Here is an 8,444-nt window from a genome sequence, read left to right on the forward strand (position 1 = left end):
CCTTCTTCCTCATGGGGAAGGGACTCCACAATAGGAAACCCCTTTTCTCTGACCCACTGAAATCATTCACTGAAAATAAGAATCTCGAGTTCCTCCCCAAAATGCTGACACATTTATCAGACCTGCTCCTGGGCAGGCCAAACTGACACCCCCTCATCTATTCAAGTCTTACATCTTGGTCCATTCAGTGAATGGGCAGTGCCTGTGACAGCCATGGAAACTCACACTTTTCCTCCGATTATTATGGGATGTGTGTGTGTGACCATAGTTAATAGCAAGTGGCTTTTGATTCCAATGTGTTCCTCTTTTTGAGCAGAGTCAAGCCTAGCAACATAATTCCTCCACAGAGATCATTCATTTAAACATCTTTATTTCATGGAAGAGGAAATTGAGGCCTGGTGATGAAAAGACTTTTCCCAAAGTCAGCAAACAAGTAGAAGGGCCCTTAATAGGCCTGATTTCTGTGTCCACTGAAACCTCACCCATTCTTTAAGACCCATTTCAAATCCCACTTCTTCTAAGATACATTCTCTGGGCCTTTTTTGCCCCTATGTGGGCTATGCTTTCTCCTGTTTGTTGTCTGGCTGGCTCCTTCTCATCCTTTAGGACTCATTCTCAATGACCTTCCATCAAAGAAGTCCTCTGTTGTTACCCAATAAGGATTAGATTACAACCCCCCCCACACACCTGCCCCCCAGCTGTACCAGCTGGACAGTGAGTAATCCTGAAGTTTAATAATGATAGTAATGCTGGTATATAATGTGCTTAGGCGCTCAGTCATATCCAACTCTTTGCGAGCCCATGGACTGAAGCCCACCAGGTTCCTCTGTCCATGAGATTCTCCAGGCAAGAATACTGGAGTGGGTTGGGATTCCCTTCTCCAGAGGATCTTCTCAACCCAGGGATTGAACCCAGGTCTCCTGCATTGCAAGCAGATTCTTTGTCATATGAGCTCCAGGGAAGTTCCTGGTATATTATATATATATATATATATATATATATATCAGATCAGATTAGTTGCTCAGTCGTGTCCGACTCTTTGCGACCCCAGGAATCACAACACGCCAGGCCTCCCTGTCTATCACCAACTCCCGGAGTTCACTCAGACTCACGTCCATCGAGTCAGTGATGCCATCCAGCCATCTCATCCTCTGTCGTCCCCTTCTCCTCCTGCCCCCAATCCCTCCCAGCATCAGAGTCTTTTCCAATGAGTCAACTCTTCGCATGAGGTGGCCAAAGTACTGGAGTTTCAGCTTTAGCATCATTCCTTCCAAAGAAATCCCAGGGCTGATCTCCTTCAGAATGGACTGGTTGGATCTCCTTGCAGTCCAAGGGACTCTCAAGAGTCTTCTCCAACACCACAGTTCAAAAGCATCAATTCTTCGGCGCTCAGCCTTCTTCACACTCCAACCCTCACATCCATACATGACCACAGGAAAAACCATAGCCTTGACTAGACGGACCTTTGTTGGCAAAGTAATGTCTCTGCTTTTGAATATGCTATCTAGGTTGGTCATAACTTTCCTTCCAAGGAGTAAACATCTTTTAATATGTGTGTATATATATATATGTCAATTATATTAATACTAGTATGCATGTCATACAAGTGTGGGGGGTTAAAGTCCATGGCAGAGAGCCAACAAAGACAGATTTGACTTGCAGAAATCAAGGACAGGCTGGAACCTACAGACTGAACTGGAATAAGGAGGACAGCCGGGAGCCCATGTTGGTCTCTTACCTCTGACAGACTCTAGCTTTGAGGAGCAGTGGGCTTTAGGAGAAGCTAGCCCCATTTGTCAAGCTGGCGCTTCTTCCAGGCAATAGGAAAGCTGAAGTAGAAGACCCAGCAGGAGTTTGGGATGCTTTGAGCCCGGCCTCTGTCCCAGACCACTCAGAGGAGCCGACAGATAAATGACAATGCGTGGCCTCCACTGCCCTCCCAAGAGGAACGGAGCACATGCGCACCTCCACTGCCCTCTTCTAAATCTCAGACGGAATGTCTTGTGTGGCCCACATTAGCCTGAATCTGTGAAGGGGAAGGAATTCTGGGAAATGTTTCAGTGTGACTGAGTCCATACAATTGAAATTCACTGCAGTGTCCCCTCCCCCCGCCTTATTGAATTGGCGTCCATCAACAGCCTTTTCAGCTGTAAATAAAGACAATAGCAAATTACGGGAAGGTCCCAACGTACCTAAAATTGCCCTAAGAATTCCACAGTCTCAAAGGCCTTCTAAGATCTTTCTTGAAATAAGCCATGTCCAGTGACTTTCCTGCTCCAAAACTCTTATTTCACCCTTGTTCTCATCACTCTACTTTATATCTATAGGACAGAGTTCTTCTTTACTCAGTTTTTTTATAATAGTTCTCAATTTCTTCCAACCAAACTTTGTCTGGGAGGCAGGTTGGGGTTATGTAGCAGATTTGGATTTTGAGAGCTTAGTCTTGCCCAGGGCCGAAGTGGAGGGCCTTGAACTCTAGCCTCCTGACTTTCCTCCTGACTGGGTAACAACGCACAGACGAGCCTTTCTTTTCTGAAGTGCCTTTATCGTTTAAAAGGAGAATTCATTCTGTCGCCTTATTTTGGAGAGCACAAAACAGAGCAAAAGTCCCCGTGGCAGAAAATAAACTCAGTGGTAATTCCAAAGGGGAGTTGCCCTTTGTAACACCTTCCATCTTGGAAATATGTGACTTTCGTGTATACCTAATGCTTTGAGAAAAGACTCTACATGCCTGTTTATTGCATGTCATATCTTCCAAATTAGCAGGCGTGCTCCTAAAGCAAGAGAATCCCATTGCTGCTGGTGCCTCCTCCACATGTGTCACACACCAGGGTGCCTGCTTTTCAAAGCAACGCCTGATGGAGAGGGAATAAGGTGTCATGCCTCCAAAACAGTTTACTAAAATTGCATGCAGGAGAAACTTTAAACACAAGGATAATTCACACAATTAAACACAAAAGAGCTTTTGGATAAGAGGTGGCCAGGGAAATGATCCACCTTGCCTTTGAGTATCCCCCAAGTGACCCCCCAGAGCAGCTGTACAAAGCACAAAAGACATTCCCCCAGCTTCTGTATCATCACCTGAGCTGCACGCGGTTGATGGTTAAGAAGAGCTTGGCTAATTCAGTCAGCTTGGTTCTCTCTGCCCTGCTCTGACTGACAGGCCAGGCCCCTGCTCATCCCTGAAAACTAGCATCAGGGAATGACATACAGTTTGATAACATAAGATGCTTAGGTTTTTTGGCTCAAGTGAGATGTTCAGAGCTAATAGCCCTGTGAGCTGAGTTTTAGCTGCGATCTGCACCTTGAGATATCCGTTATGTCTGGCTCAGGAAAAAGGGGAAAGAATGAGAGCTTATTTCTAGAAAGGTTTCCGATGAGCAGCATTTGTCATTGAAGGGGAAGATGGGTATAATTAGCTTGTCAGTCTAGTTTGGGCTGAGCAGGCTGTCTCTGCTAAGAAAGATGGACTAACTGCCAGAGCCACTGACAGGCAGTCGATAGCGCAGCAATTAATGTCATAAATAATTCCAGAACCAATTACATCAAAATGGACTCGGAGCTTTAAAAAGGTACAGAATTCTCTTATTCTTCCTGCTAACAGCAAGAAACAGCTTTCATTTTTCTCTGTAATTACTTTTCATTGTATATAGCAATACAGCTGAGCTTTTTCTGTCCATATTTAAGCCTTGTCTTTCTCCCAGCCTCTTCCCCCACCGCCAGCCTCCCTCCTTCACCCCACAGGACAAGGCTGTTAAAGTCGATCTTCCCTGCCAGAGCAGTGGGGTGAATGTATAATCTTTTAACTTGGCTGTTGCTGGAGAACTCCAGCTACACCTAAATGATTAAGAGCCGAGTTTTCGAAAATGTCATGGACAATGACAGCCGAGTGCCCCAAACAATGGCATTTGGAAATGAAGACATTTGTGAAATAAATGGATTTGTCTTATTATTTTAAAGGTTGCTGTGACTTTGCTTACACTGAATTTATTGATTTCTTTTCCCCTTCTCCTCTTCTTCTTCTTCTTCTTCCCCTCCTCCTCTGTGTAGTTGCAAGCATAGAAGCCAGGCCAAACTATTCCCTCTGCTCTGCAAGCGCAATTCAATACCGCCCATGTGTGCTAATGGGCATTTTTTTTTTTTAAGACGGACGATCAGTCTCTTTAGCATAGCATTTTGCTTAAAAGCTATTCTCTTGAGCTGTCTCAACTCTTCGTCTCGTTCTCTGTGCGTTACAGCACATATGTAGATAACACAAAGGCTATTATAGCCATAATCGCAACGACATACCAGATACCACTGGTGCTAATGGCCTTTTTTTTTTTTTTTTTTTTTTTGCTCTAGCCCCATCAGTTGCTTCTCTGGCTGGTTTAGAGAAAGGAGGGGATTGTGGGAAAGCAAATTACTGTAGTATTCATTCACAGCTTTGTTCCTGGCCTGACAAACATTTCCAACTTTTCAACCATGGTGGCATTTGCTCCTGAGGGACCAGAGAAAATGGCTTATGAAGCTCCCACAGCTTTGAAACCGGAAACAGCTGCTGGTGTCGCTGGCAGTTTGCTGAGTGTGCTCTGGCTTTGAGCTCCTGCAGCTGACGGCTCTCCCTTTAGCAGGAGGTGTCACTGCGGTGAGTGGTAATTACAGCGCAAGATTTTAGAGGACACGGGATAATTAGGCAAGCCCGCGCAGGCATAAACACTGACATTTACCATATTAAAAACTGGCGATGTTGGCATTTTCCTCCCTCCTAAGACCACAACAATAGCAACCTCACCAACAAAGACACATTTTCAAGAGAACAAAGGGTCTTTGCATCTGGGGGATTTGGGACACCCAGTGTTCAGCAGTTGGTATGGGAGGGATTCTGCTGACCTCTTCTGAGAGGGTCTGGCTGAGGTTATGTGGCTCATATCCTACCCTCATAATCCTTGCCCCTGGATACACAATGCCGTATCCTAGGTTTGGATGATGGAGGGAGAGGTATATGTCATAAGTGCTACCATCCAGAGAGAACCTCTTGTCTTCCACTTCAGGTGGGGTATTGGTAGACTTTCCCCTTCACCTGGGTGGTTCTATGGCAATGACATTAGGTATATTTCCTGGCTCTTTGGCAAATGACAGGCAGGAGGAAGGTAGGAGACTTCCAACAATAGTCCTGTAAAACCAAACCACCTCTCCATGGGCTCAAGCTGCAGGGATGCTCCTCACTCTCCATCCCAAGTAGAAACAGAAGAAATGCCACCCTCCCAAAATTCAGTACTCCCTTGGGTCCAGCTGAAACCACAGGAGGGGTCCAGCCTGCTTCCACTTCTGAAGGATACCAGTCTGCTTTTAGTGTGATGCTGTAGAGCCAGGACCCATGTTTGAATCCTGGCCTGGCCATTTTCCTATTAAAGGACCCTGGGTAACTCCAATCTGCAGTTTTCCCCTTTATAAAATAACAAAATAGAACTATCTAGCCCATTGGGCTGTTGTAAGGATAAAAAAATATAGCTGTATATTTACAGCATTGTGCATACTGAGTTTAGTAAAATAATAGGAAGAATTTGGTGAAATGATTTATGGTTGTAGAAGTTCATTTGCCCAAAGTAGGGAACTGTGTTTGAGCTTGATTTTCCCAAGAAGAAAAACAGCTCAATCAAGTCAAGTGTCCTATGCTTGGGAGACGGAAGTGGTTAAGTGAGGAGCCCTGGATACTCTCTGGATGCAAGAATGGGAGAAATGTTTGGTTGGTGATGAAGTGGTGTGAATCTGATGTCACATCGGCTCCCTCACTGACCCTACAGATGTAGGGGAGGCCTTTCTTCAGGCTGAGACCAGATTCCAGCTTTTTGGATGAGAACTTCTCAACATGGTCTCTATTTTAAAACATACTCCTGACCATGGAGGCCTTCATGATATATCAGAACATTGGCTTTTTCTCTGGTGAGGGCTCAGGACCTGTATCCCCTAAAGTAAGTTGTTGGGAATGGGGTCATGGAGGCATGTGATCTGGAGGGAAAGGCACTGCGGATCTGTGGAAAGAACTGGAAGCCTTGATTTAGGTGACTGTGTGCTAACTGTATCACTCTGGACAAATTACTTCAACTCTCTGAACTTGAATTTCCTAACTTATCAATAGGAGAAAATAGCTTGCCTCCACTCACCAGTGCTGTGGGAAGAATACATGAGCCATCCCAAGTGAAACACCTGCCTATTAGATACTAAATCCTTTGCATATTCCCCTTCTCATCTGTCAGACACCTGGCCCATCGCTCAAGGAGTTTGTGAGGATCCGGTGTCAAATGTACGTAAATATGAAGTAATTTCTTGTTGTTATTATTCATGGTACCCTGAGGAGCTTTCTCTACGTGGCTCTTGCCTCTTCAGGATGTCTGACTCTGTGTTCCTTGTCCTGATGCTGGCAACAATGCAACCCTTCTGGGATAGCAGCAGCAACAGATGCTAGCAAGCTGAACTGGAGATGGGTCCTGCTCAATTAGCTGTATTTTCCAAATTCAAAATAAGCCCAGTAAATGTATTTCAGCTATTTTTAGATATAAAAGTTAGGCCTTAAGAGTGTTTTAGAAACATAAACATCAGAATTTCCAGAATCTTTTAATGACTTGTGAAAGTCACTTGTAAAAGGATCACATATTTTAAGTGGTAGCTCTCTTAGACGGTTTGGTCCCACTGAAGATGAGCATCTCCGCAGGAACTGAGCAGATGGTTCAGCACCCATCTGTACCAAGCAAGAGTTTGCTTGCACAGGGAAGGTCAAGGCAAGATTTGTGGTTAAGCCAATGAGAGTATGACCTATGAGCAGCTTTCAGCACTACGGTGGTCTCTCTGGATTTTGTCTAATATGGTCTCAAAGCTGTGCTCCCTGTGGGCTTCCTTGCCTTACTAATAGTTTTTGCTGGTGTTTGGTATCTTGGGCATCCATTCTTCTTCCCCTTTTTTCCTTGGCCTTAAAGAAGCTGAATTCTTATCTACCTTGTAGGTAGTGTGGGTTATTGGACAAGCACATAGGCTTTTGAATCAAACAAACTTGAGTTTAAATAATAAACCTGATGCTTTCTTAATCAACATTGTTGGACAAATTAGCCAATAGTTCTTAGTCTTGCTATTTCTTTCCTTTTCATTTCTTTCTTGTTTTCTCCTCTTGGTATAATGGGTAGAGTAATACCTGCTTCATAAGGTTTTAGGGTGGGTTACATAACATCCAACAAGCTAGTCATGAGAGTAGTAGCAAAATTAATATTTGTAAAGTCTTAGGCCAACCTTGCTCCAGCCAGCCTGCTCCAGGTGTCCGGAGGAGGCCACCCTTTCTGCTGGACAATGAAAGGCCTGCAGTCCGGGCTACAGCACAGCCTCGGGGTCATGGCAGCCCCCACCCCTTGGCTCCCCAGCCCCAGCCCCAGCCGCCTGCCTGGCCACCAGCCTCTAAACTTCACAGACCTGGGCTCTGACCCCAAGGGCCAGGTCCAGGCAGTGATAATAATACTAGTAGAAGATACTATGATTTACACTCTTACTCAAGTCACAGATAAAAATGATTGTAGCTAAAATCCCAATTCATTTTCTGATTTGAAATTCCTTTTTGCAATCACTGTAAAATATGCACAAAGCACCAGGCACACAGTAATCTGTGATTATTGGTTTCCTTATTGTTTGAACTAGAAGGTAGTCCTTAGGTCCTCACATTGAATTTTGGATTCACTTGAGACATCTGGATTCTATGTTGCACTCTCTTCCTCCCAAGGCACTTCCAGGGGGACAGATGACGTCTCAACACCGCTATTGCCAATGCCACTCTTGTGAATTGGGAAACAGGTTTGGTGGAGATGCTGGCTGTGATGTTCCCAAAGAAGCATAGAAGTGGGTGGAAAACTCTAGCCCAGGGTCAAAGATACTATAGAGTATTAGACATTTCCTAAACTCTTGTTTATTAGATATTCAGTAAGCTCTTGTTTGTTTTATTTTCTGTATAATTCAGAAAGTACTCAGAGCCTACTTCTGCCCCCACCCCCAGCCAGTATCTCTCTCATTTTTCTCATCATCCAAGTCTGTCCCTTCTTAATTCTGATAAAAGTTTGTCCTTCTTGGTATGTTCCAAAGTTATCAGTTCTTCTTTCCTCTGGATTGTTAAGACTGAGAAGCATAGGAAACTTTACATTTGTGTCTATTGATATATTTCTGCCTCTTGGAATAGTGAATGGAACTCAGTGAACAGAACTCAGTAAATATTTGTTGAATGAATGAATGAATGAATGGCTTTAACTAGAGCCCTTTAAAATTTGATATGCTCAGAGAGCTTCTTTTCTAAAAATGAGGAAAACCAAGTTTTCTAAGAAAAAACATAACCCAACCTCTGAAATTTCAGGTTAGATTTCATTCTCTCAAATGACCACGCTCTTTTCTTATCAGAAATGATTCAAGTGCCTCTACCTGGTAGGCTTTCT

The sequence above is a fragment of the Bos indicus genome, chromosome 28, assembly GCF_029378745.1.
Source record: "Bos indicus isolate NIAB-ARS_2022 breed Sahiwal x Tharparkar chromosome 28, NIAB-ARS_B.indTharparkar_mat_pri_1.0, whole genome shotgun sequence".
NCBI classification, from domain to species: Eukaryota; Metazoa; Chordata; class Mammalia; order Artiodactyla; family Bovidae; genus Bos; species Bos indicus.